The sequence below is a fragment of the Lonchura striata genome, chromosome 2 (genome assembly GCF_050655825.1).
Source record: "Lonchura striata isolate lonStrDom1 chromosome 2, ASM5065582v1, whole genome shotgun sequence".
Lineage (NCBI taxonomy): Eukaryota > Metazoa > Chordata > Aves > Passeriformes > Estrildidae > Lonchura > Lonchura striata.
Genome location: NC_140704.1, coordinates 118,643,437 through 118,658,807, shown reverse-complemented (window position 1 = coordinate 118,658,807; position 15,371 = coordinate 118,643,437). Strand labels below are relative to the sequence as shown.

The following is a 15,371-nucleotide window of genomic DNA, read 5'->3' as shown; positions in this document are numbered from 1 at the left end:
CAGTAAACAAGGTGCTTGCTTAGATGGAGCAACCAAATTCTGGAGATAGCTGCTTTGCTTTTGGGATTGGATCCAGAGATGAGAAGGTATCTGCTGAAGTTGCTTGCCAAGGTAGCTATCAAATATGATGATGGATCAGGCCTTGAGGTTAACTAACAGCAATTATCTTTACTGTAGCTATATCTATTCTGAGTGACTTTTTGGGGGGTTTGTTTTGTGTGGATTTTTGTTTTGTTTTGGAAAGAGTGCTGGTTTGTGTGTACTTCAAGGGAAATACCAGCCTTCATTTTGGCAAGTACAGCCTTTTGTGTACAAACCTCAAAGTTGTGGTGACAAGTAGGGTAGCCATGACAAATTAAAATGCAAATGTATATTCTTCTATTTTAATTTCTGACGCATTCTTGTACTTTCATTTGGGAAAGCCTCATCCAAAAGCATCCCCCTGCTTTGGTAAGGAAGCAAATGATTTCAGAAAGAAACATGTTGAAATCATCAGGCCATTCGTTGTACCTGTTTTGGTAGTGCGTCTTTTTTCTTAGCCATTCATTTGCATAACCCTAGCTCTTTTTGACCGTTTTGTACCCTTTTCTTTAGCAGATGTTTCCCCCCAGCACTAGTCATGGTGGCAGCTTGTGCCAGGTGGCAGGACTGGGTGAGTTTGGGGAGAGGGGTGGAAGCTACAGGTCATAAATAAGTGTATTGTGTGTGGTTGATGGTATGTAGCAAGTGTGGTTTAGTAAGAAGAGCTTCCAGCTCTTCCTGCTGAAGGGGATGCACACCTTCCTTTAAACTGGCACATTTCTGCCAGATGATAGGAGGCAGGAAAGAAATGCCATTTTTACAGCCAAGTTTCTGTGTGTTACTTTTTCATGTGTTCTTACTGATAGAAGGCTTGGGTGGGTGCTCTGCTGTCAGACTGTATTACCTAGCTTCAGCTGGTCATGAATCCATGCTTCGTGTTCACAGGTATTGCTTTTTTTCTTAAGGACTGCTCATGTGGGCAGTTACAAACACTGATGGAATGAGCATGACACTCCACATCTCCCTTTCCTCCCTCTGGTACTCAGATTTCAGTAAGTAGGGCATTTGGAGTTTGAAATTTATAATTGTAGCATCTGTCAGAATTAAAGGTAAAAAAAAAACCTGCTAAAATAAGCAGGGTAGAACACACTAGATCTACTTCAGATAAAGCTGACTATTATCATGTGCTGTTAAACCAAGTGTTTTAAAGGATTAATAGATACTTTATTTTAAGAGATTGGTTAGTGGTAAGAAGTAAGGCTGCCAGTGAAATCTTTATTCCAGAGTCCAAATGCAAAGATCTCTTATTAAAATTTATCCAGTTGTTTAGCTTTTCTTAACAGAGGGTTCACAGGTCACAGAAACAAGTGCAGTATGAAATTTCATACTCGATAGTCTTGTAAAGAAAAATAGTTGTATTCCATCATTTCAGAAGAAAACAGCTACTGTTTTTTGCTGTCAACATATGCCCCTGTGTGTTTACATTTGTGTGTATCCTAGACTGTTTTGATTTTTGTTTTGTTATTTTAAGCAATAGAAGCCTTTACAGGTTCCAAAGGATTTAATTTGCTTTCTTTCTAGCCACTTTTTCCTAAGAAAAGGTGACCATACCAATGATGTGAAAAATCCTGTCTGCAGCATTGCCTTGCAATTCATTAACTCTGCTGCTTTGCCTCTGCTTGGCTTCGTTTCACTTTTTAGGCTCCTTTCTCCTTTTCATGGGAATCCCTGTTCTGGGGACTTTTTACCAACTTGTCATCTGCCACATAAAGGGACAGGTGAAGGGAAGAGGGGGCTTTCTTATAACTGTTTTGTTAAGAGAGCCTTGTGGCTCCTAATCCACTGTAATTTGTCTCAGTTTCCTCTTCCTTAATTTCATTTTGCCCCTATTTCTGAACCTACTCACCTTCATGCTGATGACTCCTCCCTCCCTGATGTTTGGGTTTGGAGGCGTGGTTAGATGCCAGAAGCACTCAGTTATTACTTACACAGGGAAATTTCATCCTGTCTGACAAGCATACCATTTGTAGCCTTGAGGGATATACCTGAAGGGCGCTGAGTTTCCACTCAGAATTTAAGTAGATTAGATTATGTATACATATTTGTTGTGACTTGGCACGTATCCCAGTGCCTGAGGTCTTAAAACCTGTACTTTGCTATACTCGAGGCAAGCTCAACTGCATGTTTCAAAAGATGCTCTGAGGAGATGGGAGGCTGCTGTTTGGAGTCCACAAAGGTGTTATACTCTCTAGATCTGGTACAACACAGGAATTCTGACTACTGTTCTGTTTAGTCCTGTGTTTTGTCTTGATATTAGGTGCTATCAGATGCCTCAAGAGGGGATATAACTGTAAGATACAGAGGAGAAAATCGTCTCTTATTTAACTCTCTTCTGATTTGTATTTTGTCCTGAAAAAAACCAATTTTGTATGATCCGGTTATCTATGTAAATCTTGTCTGTCTGACTGTAAGCTACCTTCTGGCAATTAATCTCACAGGCTAATACTGTGCCGTTAAGAAACAACTCATGGCTGTTTATTTGTTTAAAATTTGCTATGCTGTGGCTTTATTGAGTGTATCTGTCATAAGAACAGATGAAACCTGTTACTCTGAATCTGAACAAGTTACTCCACTGCCAATAGCTTTATCTTGTTATCTTGCTTAAAAAAAAAAAAAGAAAAAAAAAAGAAAAACCAAAGCAACAAAGACTCAAGCATAAAAATGCAGCCCCATAATTAAGGTGCTGCAGATATGCTGAGGGGAACTATGAAGTTAAAACAGCTGTATTTTATGAATTTCTGTTTGGTATGGCACTTTCCTTATAAGGTCCAATGACCAATTGTTTTGATTATTTAGAAGGAAAAAAATTCCATGAGGACTGTTACTGAAAATGACTAACTTGGCATTTGTAATCTGTCTCTCTCTTACAACATTTGATGCAATACTGAATTTAAGATAGCTGCTCAGTGTTTCAGCTGTTCCTATGTGACCTATTTATTTCATTTTCTTGTAAATTGCTAATGATATATGTAAATAAATACTCCTCCTTTTTGTAGTGGTGTCTTCTTAATATCCAGGCCTTTGTAAATAAGGAACAGCCTGTGCATCTGATAGAAATCTCCAAGACGCGGTTTGCGATGCACAGTGACCTACTGGCAGCAAGGAGCTGAAGTGATTCCTTGGGTTTTGCCACCAGAGCAGGGAAGCCTTGGAAGGAGGAGTGTTGATCTGCAGCTGCTCATGGGCAGTGGAGGCTCTGAAAGAGCACTGTGGTTAGGGCTGCAATTTAGAAACAAATGGGTCTTGGGAGCGGGGGGAAGACTTCACAGGGATATAGGCTGGATTTGGTTAATTAGTTTTGTTTCTTTCTTTAAGCAAGGACTGGAAGTTGATAAAAATGTGCAAGGTGATATGCTTTAGATATGAGCTGCTTTTCTCAAAGTTGCAGAGGCGGATGTGAGAGAGATGGGACCAGGACTTAGCAGATCTGAAATGTGGATATCCATCTGACCCGTTGATTTGGTGTCTTAGTGGCTTACAGAAGATGCTTGAATACAGTAATTACAAATCCGTTTGTTATCTGTTAGATTAATCTCTTAAAGGTAGAGGATGAGGAATAATCCATTGTGGGGATTTTTTTTTTCATTATGATATTTTTCCTGTATGCTGAGAAAGATGTTTCTCTAACAGAAACTGCATGTAAAATTCACTGCATTTTCCATTCTTTACTTCTATTTTCCTTTTGTCAGTATGGAAACATAGGATTCACTCAAGCAGACAATAGGTAGGATTGTCCCTTTGTGAACTTCAAAATGGATGAAGTGAGAAAGAATTTCTAGGCTGATGATTACCGAGAAATAATTAACAAATTCAATTCACTATGGCTTAGTCCACAGTAGGATGTTACCTTGAATACAGTGCAGTTCCTCTTACAGCATTGTGTGTCTGTGCTGAACTGAATTCTCGATGTTGCATCACAAAGGACTATTTACTGTAGGAAATGCTTGTTGTGGTGAGCTGGGTTCCACTCAAGGTTTCTTTGGGTTGATTGCTTATAATGTGCTTTAGTTCTTATTTCTTCAGACCTGGCTCACTACCTATGTCCTGCTTTACTCCGGGATCATTCTGGGTAGAGGTAGATGCTCCACATATGTTGGCAGGTAGGCAAGAGTGCTGCTTTTTGTGGTGGAGGTTGTAAGAAAGTTGGTTATAATAACCAATTAGTTTTGAAGGGTCTGATAAGGCTCTGGTGGCCTCCAGTTCATATATGACTGAGCCTGCTTGGATACAAATTGTTATGGGATGGACAGGTACAGGTGCACACATAAATGAAGGAGAGAAAACACAGCTGGACCTGGCCTCAGGAATGAATCAGCACAAGGGACCACAAAAGATACAGCAGGAAACAAAGAAACTCAACAGTATTCTTGATCAGTGCCCTCATACATGTTCAGGGCTGTGATTTTGCAAGTGACATTGCCACCAAATCCAGGAGTGAATTATTTTTTTTCTCTGAGATGGACTAGTGTCACAACAGAGGCCTGAGGTAAATGAGGTAAAAAAACAAACAAACAAACAAAAAAACAGAAAAAAAAAGTCTGTAGCCTCACCCTCACCTATACCATAGTGTCGTCCTGGCCTGGGTTTGCTTCAAAGCACTGTGTCTCCTCAGCTGTGAACAATACCCCAAGAAACAGCTACAGGATCCTATGGAGGCTGGAGGAGGAAACTGATCTGGTAAGTATTGCATGCCCAATTGCACAATAACTTCGCAGGAGGGTTTAAACTACGTTTTCTGGAGCATTGCTTCATCACTCAGGTAGCAGCCTTTCCCTTGCCATTTAACTTAGCTATTCTTAAACTTACGTCAGACTCCTGTTTTATTTATTTTCTGTGAACACCTAATCCATACGGATGTACTGTCACTTACTGACCATCTCTAAAATTCTGCACTCCAGCTACTGTCCCTCCATCCTTTCATTTCTCTTATTCTGTCATCCAGAGTATTAACCTTTACTGTTAGTATCCCCTACCCCTGTCCCTGGTCTTTGCTCAGCTAGCCTTGCCTTCTTACCAGTCCAGCTGTATGGAAGGACTTCTCAGAAACTTTTCTGTCTCAACTCCTTGGCACCTGCCATGTCTTCTGCTTCCCCTTGTTCTCTGTGCTCTTTACCTTCTGTGTAAAAGACCCATTTAATGAGGAATAGCGTCAAGTTGTCTTAGCTGCCCAGATCAGTTATCCTCACTGTCCAAATCTTTGCAACTCTGTCCCGTACCTACCTTGCCCTATATGGAAAGCCTGGAGATCTGCAGAAGGAGAATGCTGACCCTGCTCTTGGTGTTGATTCACCATGGAGCTCACTGTCTGCTCCCTGCCTTGGGGACCCTTAGGTTGTAGGGAAGGCAGGGAGCAGCCCAACCCAGTTAGACACAGCAAGGAGCTGTCCCAGCTGAGCTGAAGCCATGGCATGGCTCACCTCCATGCTCCCTGGAGCTCTGCTCCTCAGGCTGGATGCAAAGGGAGATAGTTTGAAGGCTGGAGGGAGTCATGTGTCCAGGGGGTGTGCACAGACATAGAGAATGGATAGTGCTGTATGGGATTGCTTCCTGCTGCTGCTGCCTACACCCCTGCTTGTGTGACATCCTTCAGCTTAGCAAGTGTTGGTTTGCCTTCCTCTCAGTCAGTGACTGTCACATCTGTGCTGCTGACTCATGTTTTGTAAAAGTTTGCCCAGTACTTGACTCCACAATTGCAAGAGCTCATGATCACACTTTTTGATACTTTTGCACGCATTTTTCTTCACTGTTCCCCTCAGTGAAATGTCATCTTCTCATCGGTCTTACTTCAAAGCTTTAATGATGTATTTCTTTGCTGTGCCAAGTCCCAGACATGATTCACACTTTTCTGCCTCCTTTCTCTACTGATGTGATCTGTCATTTCCTCCTCGCTAATCACAGCCTTCCCCAGCTTTGGTTATGCTGCCCCCCTGCTCCAGACCTTAGTCATGCTCAGAGTATTTATTCATCCTAGAGCAGTCTCAAATACAAAGCTGTGCTGTTGCGGAGTTTCATTACCATGCTCAGTCTTCATCCAGGGTGAAGTACACAAAGAATTTTGAACTTTGTTGCTATTCTAAATCTGTGTAGTAGAATGAGCTTGTGTAGATCTAAAAGCTGCAACAGAAATTTCTTAGCTTTGCAGTGTATTTTACCATAATTTTCAGGAGCCATAAAAAGAGTGAAAATAGTGTGTAAGAGAGAGGTTTCATACAAAAAGTGCAGGCAAAGGAGGTGTTGGGTTGTTGGTATTGGAGATTTCTTTCCCCCCCTAAGGAAATGCTCCTCTAACACTCCTGGATGAAGCTTATTGATAGGTAACCTTGCAGTGCATTATCACAATTTGCCTGTTGTCTTTACAAATGAGGTCCTCAGGTCTCCCAGAAATTTGTTAGGGGGTGCTGTCCTTCAGCATAAGGACAGCTACTTTCCCATGTATGCAGTTAACTATGTAATGCATATTAGTTTTTTCTTTAAAAACCAAACAAAAAAACCAACCAACAACCAAAAGCTGGATGCTTTATACTCAAATTCCCTATCCAACAGTGTCTGACTATTTCAAGTTTTGAAACAATAGCAACCAGCTTACTCCATTACGTATGTCAGAAAAACCTACAACAGCATATGTAGTATGTGGAAGTAATTTGGAAAGCGTCTTGCAGTTTTGAAGGGCACACGGTGAAAAGAGAAGCTGGGAGAAAACAATCTAAATGTGGTCATGAGGGAAGAAATTAGTTAGCAGTATTGAAATAGACTTTGTAATGAGTGGGGTGACTAGTAACATCTTTATTTTTTCTGATTTCTCTTAGCACATAAAAATGCTGCAGCCCATATGAAGAGGGAATTAGTAGCTCAAAGGTAGCCATCAGATTTCAGAAGATAAACAAAAGGTGGATCTGAACTTTGAAATTGTCAGCTCAGCAAAGGCAGAGTGGTGAAAGGGAGAACCCCCAGAAGATTGTGATGGATTATGCGTTTCTGGAAGGCGACAAGAAACAGGCAGTACAAAGGTGCTAAACCTAAACAGTTCTAACAAAACACTGGTCAAGCATTTTATTGCCAACACCCTGCAAAACATAGAAGGTATTTCAGATTGATACCACTACGTCAGTTGAGCTGAAATGTTTCCTGACTACTCGTGATTCTTGTGTATACCATCTAGAGGAGCACTCTGTGCAAGACTTGCTTTGTTTTTAAGGTCATTATTTTTCACTGAAAAAAAATTACCATCAACTAAATCAGTAAATAAATCCATTTGTCTGAACACCTGTCTGAAAAAATAATTGAACACAGGACTATTGTAAAATTAATCTCTTCACAATGTTTTAAAAATAAAATTAAACATACCTTTTTGATTGCAAATTTTTTGCTAGCCTAGAGCTACTTTCCCACAGCGTGAAAGTAGCTCAAGTGTCTTGTTGGAGAGCACTTTTAGAGGAAGACATTCCCCGGGATTCACAAAACCATCTCTGTTTCATGTTTCCATCTGCCCTCCAGGATTTTTTCCCATAACATGAATGCATGAAACATTGATGCATACCATACAGTCATAAGACTATTTTTATTCCATCTTTTTTGTCACCATCTTCCTTCCACCTTTCTGGAAGCCTGCCCTACTAGCAGTTTGCAGCTGTTCAAGGCAAAGTCTTGCATGTGTTTTTCTCACATCGCTTAATGTATGCTTGAAATCAGGGAAGCAGAGTCTGCTGAGTTGCTTTAAAAAAAGAGAGCTTGTAAGTGGCCTGGTGTCTTGGACTGTGGAGAATAAAATTTAAATTTCAGGACATCAGGGTCTTTCATTGTAGATCACCCAGTGTTGGTGAATACTTACTGTGGTAAACTGTGTCCAGCGAGACTGAGAAAATTTTAAGTTAGTGTTCTTGGAGGTGGAGCTGGGGCACAGTAGGGCAACACATACGCATTTCAGAGCCTTCTTCTGTGACAGCAGGGAACCCTATCCCTGTCCCTTGACACAGCATGAAGAAACCTTGTGCTACTGTCAGCCTTCCTGACTTGCTTGTCCTGCCAATAATAAGATGATTACCTTGTGATTTATTGGTAAAATTTTTTGGTGACCACATTGTTATGACATTTCATCAGGCTGATGGGAGCTCCCAAAATGGTTTTCTGTTGGTGCAGTTCCAGGACAAAATCTCTGTGGACTTCTAGCAGATTCTGGCTTTGCTGCCTGGAACTGATCCAGTCATTGCTTCTGATCACCTGAATCCAAATATTGTAATCCAGGTGGCTATTCTGGATGCTACCTGCCTTATCACCCACTGCAGTGTTCAGTTGTGTAGCTCTAAATTATGCAAGACTGCTTTTAGTTGTTCACTAATCTGGCATCAAATCTCAGAATTCTTATGCATTGAGATGTGCATCCCAAATTGCATTGCACGGCATCACAGTGCTCTGGAGCAGAATGCTCAATGTGCCAAATGGGAAATGGGAACAAATGCAGAGCTATGTATTTACCTTGTTCACAAGGATGCTCTCATAGCAATGGGGCTTGTGGGGGCTCTGAATAGTCACTCTAGTCAGAGTAAGCTATTTAGGTGTGTAGTAACAGCATTGCACAAAGCTGGTACATTGAACAGAGTCAGATATAAATTTGGTGTTTGTGCTGTGGAGGTTCAGAAAGGCTCACTGGTTACAGCTTTGAAGAGGGATTTACTTTGGCATTACCTTAAGTATTCTGTGTTGTCAGCTAAGGCTTTTGTGTTTTAGCTTATAAGGTCATTGATACCATCATCCAGCATCACAGTTGTAGCAGTAGTAGCAAAAACAATCATAGCTAGATGTAATACTTCCTATTTACTGTAAAGCTACAGTATTCTATGAAGTATTTTCTTTTCAGATAGAACAGCAGTTCCTTGACTATAGGTTGTATTGGAAATGACTTATTGGAAACAGTCACTCTTTCTTACTTGTTGCCTTTCTTTGAGGGCTGGGATAAGAGGAAACGGGGCAACCAGGATTATCAGCATTTAAGTTGGAATAGCTCCAATAAATAATATGGTTAAAAGAAATCCAAGGTTACAAAAAAGCAGTGCTAAGCTGTGTCATAGCTTTTGCTGCCAGGCAATGTTGTTTTGCCAGTGAAGCTCAGGACAGGACTGGGCTTCTGCTGCAGGTTTTGCACTACTGCGTGGTTGCCACCTATACCCAGGATATGTTGTTATGTAATGGGGAGACTACCCTATCTCTCAGTCACTTTATATCTGTCCTGCATGAGTTGTGGTTTTTTTCCAGAATTTATCTCAGCCATCTAGTGTAGCATCATGAGAGAAATTGGTTCCTGTTGAAGGCCTTGTCCTAGCACAGTTCTCGCAGCTTCTATGACGTGTTGAGATTTTTTTCAACCACCAATTTGCCCTTCTTATTTGAGCTTGTGTTAACTAGCAGGACTAGAGCACCAGAAGCCCTTTTACTTGAATAATAGCTGAAACTGTTAAAAACATCTTTAATTATGATTTTTTAGGTGACTATCTCAAAAACCAAAACTTGGAACACCTATCCAATCTATTTGTGCTCTGCAACCTAATTACATTGTCTGTACATGCTCAAGTATTCAGGTTCAGAAAAATCTTCTGAAATGCAAGTATGGAAAATCATGGTTTCAGGGGAATTCTGGGCCAGGCAGGCCTGTACCAGGCAAATCTGAAATCTGTGTTTGGTTGAGAGATGCTGTAATAAAGCATAGCATTAGTGGCCAACTGCATAAGAATTATAATCTGAGAAGAGTCAAATAAGCATTTGTGAGGAAGTCCTGTCGTGGGGAATTGGTGTTCTTGGGAGGATCAGCAAGAAGTAAAGATGTTCTGGTTCAAAATTCAAAGTGAACTTTATCAAAAAGACTTCTTAAGGAAACTAAGATGATGTAAGAGGGGAGGTCTTTGCACAATGACAGTTGTAGATGATGAAATGAAAGTAAATGACAGTTTAAGAGGTACAGTCAAAGGGTAGAAGTAGAAGGTCAGTTCCCAGTTAAAGGAGAGCCCCCGTTAATTTCCACAGAGATCTGTGGAACATGTTCATGAATGGTGTCAGTAAAGGGGATGAGCAGTTGGATGAGCAACTTTGCAGTGAAGAAGAGAGCTAGCTGTGGAGAACAATGGAAGGACAGTAAAGTGCTGAGGACTATGCAACAAAATGGGTGATAAGATTCAGTGTAGATACATTATGATGACAACTAAGAAGGGTAACTGGGCAGAACAATCCCTTTTATATATTGGATTAAGGGTTTGAGCTGAGTATTACCATTGAGGAGTAAGATTTGGGAATTGTGATTGGCGATCCTGTGAGATCATGAACTCATTGGTCACCAAAACACAATCCAAATATTAAAGTAAAAATGTACAGAATAATTTTGAGAATGTCATTACGTATGTTCAAGTTGCTTCCAAGTATTGTATATTTCTGGAGCCTTCAGAGGTGTATTAGAATGGGAAGAAACTTAGAGAAGGTCAGTAAGGATGATGAGCTACATAGGGTGGCTTCCATTAAAGAACATTTCTATAAATTGGAACTTTGGTCTGGGAAAAGAATTGATTGAGGGCAATGTTGTGGACATCTACAGAGGAAGGAAGATGAATACTAACCATTGCCTTTCAAAACAAAAGCATGCACAGTTACGAAGGTAGGCAGATTCAGAGCCTTTAAAAATAAGAGAGTCTTCATGAAATCAGTAGTGGAGAGACCTGTGGGATGACTTGTTAAACATATGTTGTAGATATTATAAAAAATTACATGGTTTCCAGAATTGTGAATTATTGCTTGAAGGCTGATGTGCTCAAAGTTGCTAAACAGAAACCACATATGGTTCAGAAAGTCCCTGACATCAAAGGAGTGGGTGGTCTGAAGAGAATCAGAGAAATACCACACATCTGTGACCTGTTCTGTACTTTTGGCTATTACTGAAGATAGAATACTGGCCTAGACATAGCACTTAACTTGCCCCCACACCCATGCTCATCTTAAGGTGTCTTGTGGCAAAGGAAATACTTTTCTGTAAAAATATCAAATTAGTTCCTGACAATATTAGTGTATAATTTCATGCACCTTTAGGTTGTATGTTCATGCTTGCATGTGCATCTACAGGATTTCCTTTGCATTTTATTATAAAAATAGCATAGGTCTGTATGCAGATGAAATAGTAACCAAAGTTTGTTTTCACAAAAGCATCATCACTTTAAAAATGGGTGCAGATTATTCTTGAGGAGGAGGAGAGGTGGTGGTGGTGTGATTCCAAAACACATGAAAACACTTCCGCTGGTTTTAAAAATTCTAGCAGTAATTACACTAACAGTGTCATTTGTATCACAGTCTCTCCAAAGTTTTTAGAAAAACATCTTTGCAGTGCCATAGAGATTCTTAAAAAGTCCATAAAACCGTTATCATCAGATGGGTTAGTTCTAGGCAGCTTTTGTTTCCTTTAATTTAGTATATAACCAGAAATCCTTTGCAACATTTAGTAACCAAAACTGACCTCTCAAGATTTAAAGTGGACCTAAGTAATCTGAAACATGGAAAGCCCACAAAGAGATGCTGGATGGTATTGTGATTTTTTTTTTTTTCCTTTAAGTTACAGACTATTAGGTCATGCTAAAATAAACATTTGTAAGTTCATGTTCTACTTTTCCAGAAACTTAAGGGGAAAAAAAAGGGCAAGCATGATAGAACTTCTATATTCTGAAAAAAAAAGTTATGTAATGATCTTTCTAGTGTAGCATATTATAAGAATGAGTTACTTTCTAAAATTAAAAAGTTAGTTGTCCAAATGTCATGACTGTACTACAGGTCTCAGGATTGCATAGAATTATGACAATGAAAAAAAAACATTAAAACTAATAGTTATATCTATATAAATACCTATTTTTATATGATGATTACTGTCCCACAGGAATCCAGTGGGTTTCCTCCAAGGCCTTGCTTTATTAATTAATAAAATATATATATATATATTTAACAGATATTTACTACTGAAATCTGTGTATTTACTAATCATAAGAAATGTGTTTAATAATTTTAGTGCATTTGTTTCCATTGCTACCCAAATTTCAGACTGGTTTGAAGGAATTGGGATTTTTTTTCTGCTCAACTGCCTGCAGTTTCTGTAGGTTTCTTTGTTTTGTAGATGTTAAAAGAAAACCAAAACAGCAAAGCCTTAAATAAAATCTAGTATTGACGAATCTTGTATTTTTTCTGTCTTCTATATTATATTCTTTGCAGCATAATCATTCTGCACACAGTAGATATTAGTAATGCGCTGTCACTAACAGTAGACTACAATGGTTGCCTGGTTTTAGTTTCAGTGGTTATGTTATTTCATTGTGTTCTAGATGTTAGGCTGTTCCCCTGAGGGGTGAACTCTTATGTGTTATTATCTCTAAGTCATTCTCATGTTTATATCTAAGATCGCTGGAAAGATATTTTCACTGTTTTGCCCACATCACTCCATTTTCCTGCAGCAGCTTTTGCAGGCAGTTCTCCTGCTGCATGCCTGGATTTGAGGATTTGGTTGTGTCTTCCTGCAGCCTGTGCATGCTCTCACTGCTGTTCTACTTTGCTCTCTCAGCCACTCCTTTGCACTGTAGGCTAAAGCTTGAATCCTGGGACCAGGATTTCCCTGAATTGAGCTGTGTACTATAAGCAGGTCCTGAAGTTCAAGATAAAATAAATACAGCCTTGTATATATATTTTAAAAATTCACACAGCAAAACTATCTCATCTTTTATGATTAGTTTGCATATGTGTGCATGCTCCCTTTACATGAAGCACCACTGTACCATAGGGCCAGTGCCTACATCTTTGAATGGTTATTTGCAGTAGCTGTTGTCTGAAAATGTGGAAAGCCAAGGGCATCACCCACCTCCCAATGCCATCTCGCCCCACTGGGGCCTTCATGTTGGACCCCTTTGTCTTTTCACATCTCTCTGTCGGCTTATGAGAGAAGAGGAGCTGTAAAAGCGTGGCTGATTTCCAGCTGCTCTCAGGTAGGGTACCCGCCAGCTCTCCTCTCTCGCTCCTGCCATACAAAAGGCCACAGTGACAGAGACAGGACTCTGGGGGCCAAGATCTGTCCCTCCTGCTGTTTGGCAGTGCCTTATTTTTGGACAGGTGTCTGCACATGTTGAGATTCAAATCTCTCCCAAGTAACACAAAAAAGCAGACAGAAAATTAAATTTCACTTTGTGAAAGTGCAGGTGTGAGCCTCTCCTGGCCTAGTCAGACTTCATGGCCAGACTCACTTCCTGTTGTCTCACCCTAGCAATGCCCATTCTTCCTTTCTGCCCTCCAGCATCAATGCCTTAGCTTGAGTTTCCAGATGTAGAACCACAGAGAGACCTTCATTGCCCCTTTCCCTCTCCACCTCTATTCTGCCAAGAACAAATGGGGGAAGATCAGCATCTTCCTACCAAAGTCAGGATTCTCTTTCTAAATATGAGCAAAGGTGAGCAGGCTCCCTCACTGTCTCTTTTAAAAGTGACATGCTGTTCAAATAAATACAGATCAAATGGCCTGCCAAACACAAGCCAGGATGCAGACTCCTGAATCCACCAGAAGACTTGGTTTTAAATCAATGTGGAGAAAGGCACCCCTAAATAGGTTGAAGCATCAATGCTTCAGCATCTTTGCATGGATTTTTCTTACCTGCTTGATTGTTTCCATTGGTGGGATCAGCTTCTCCATCTGAGATCCTCCCTTACGGAAAGTTTATTCTCTCCAAGAGGGGCCTCTGAAAGCCACAGGTGGGAAGTTGGATCTTCTGCTGCCTGCAGCTACTCTGAGTTGAAGCTTCTGCTGCAAAAAATCAAATGTTTTTCTATGGAGCCGGTCAGACCTCCTGCTCTCTCTCTGAGGCCTGTACAAGTGTGCAGTAGGCACGTTGATCCTTGTTGATCCAGGAAGAGTGTCTGAGCCTTGCAGGGCAGCAGGTCCCAGCATGCTGTCCTGGAGCAGTGCAGGCACTTTGCCACTTCTGCCCTCAGCCCCTTCCAGCAGCTAAATCAGCAGGAGGATTAAATCCGCTCCCCCATAAAATGGAACTGCCTGGTTAGAGGATTGTGTGTAAGCCTACAGCAGAGGGAAAGCCAGAGAAGGCTACATGGTGCTCCTTCTTTGATTGCCTTAATCAGGGGTTAGATTCCTTCATCTTTAGGAGCTCTGGCAATATTTGTGCCATTTTAATAGCCCCCAGCTGAAGGGGTGAGGTTTGTAGTTGGAGTCATAGAACATTTTGGGCTTTAAAGATCACCTAGTACCAGCCATCATGCCATGGGCAGGAACACCTTGCACTAAACCAAGTTGCTCAAAGCTCCATGTAACTTGTCCCCTTGAATGCTTCCAAGGATGGGTCATCCACAGCTTCTCTGGGCAACTTGTTCCAGTGACTGGCTCTCTACAAATGACAGTTATTTTGGCTCTTCTGAGCTACGATGATGAGATCAGCTGTCTCTTGCTGATGGTTTCACCAGCTCAGCTCCCTATTTGCTCCAACAGAGCAGATTTCATTTGTCAGTACTTTTTAGTCAGGTGACTGCTTGTCAGTGCTTTTTAGACTATTAGTCACCTGGTACAGAAAGGAAGAATCATTACTTATGCTACAGTAATGGTGGCTCTTCTGGTTCATGGGAAGTAGAGGCACCAAAAGTCATCTTTTGTCCTTTACTCTGAATGGGTCTTTACTATTGGCAAACCTGAAAGAGGTTGTACTGGGGCATCCTGAGATTAGGTTGCTCCATTACAACCCTGAGCAACTCCTTGCTTCCTTGGGTTGCATTTGTTCATCCTCTTTTCTTCCTCAGCTAGGATGCCAGTTGGTGTTTCAGCTTTTCAAACGTCACACCACAATTCCAGCTAGGACACCAACTCCTGCCAATGTGTTGCTCTCCCATGCCCCTGCTCCCTTTCACGAACCACAGTAAACCTTGCCAGTTCAAGTCACATCAGCACCTAAACCCCTTAGGTGGGAGCACAGGTTTGGGAGCAGCAGGGGAGAGGGAGATTGCCAAAGCAGCGCGTTGACGGCAGTGATGTGGGCGATTGGGTTTGTGCCACAGTGTGAGTGAAGAGCAGAGGTGGGAGCTGCCACTGCTGCTGGCTGTGCTAGGTGGGGCAGTGGGGGCAGAGCGTGGCACTGCAGGGGAGTCCTTTGCCTTGTGCAGGGCTGGGATGGTTCACAGGCACAGCCTGGATGGACATAACTTCAGAGGACTTGGTCCTGTCCGTGTGAGTACGTGCTCACCTGGGATCTGTGCGGACAGCACTTCTAAAGAATCAGTTTCCGTAGG

At 41.3% G+C, this 15,371-nt stretch overlaps 1 protein-coding gene across 7 annotated transcripts in view; it reads left to right on the top strand.

Moving 5' to 3' along the window:
• Positions 1-15,371, top strand: part of PLAG1 (PLAG1 zinc finger) — a 51,683-nt gene that overhangs the window by 22,731 nt on the left and 13,581 nt on the right. For 2 of the 7 annotated variants that reach the window (XM_085573830.1, XM_085573837.1), the window contains exon 1: positions 1-15,371. This exon is cut by the window's left edge. The exons of 3 other annotated variants lie outside the window; for them this stretch is intronic. The gene's annotated coding sequence lies outside the window, so the exon portion shown is untranslated. 2 more of the 7 variants (XM_085573832.1, XM_085573833.1) reach the window with 2 other exon arrangements.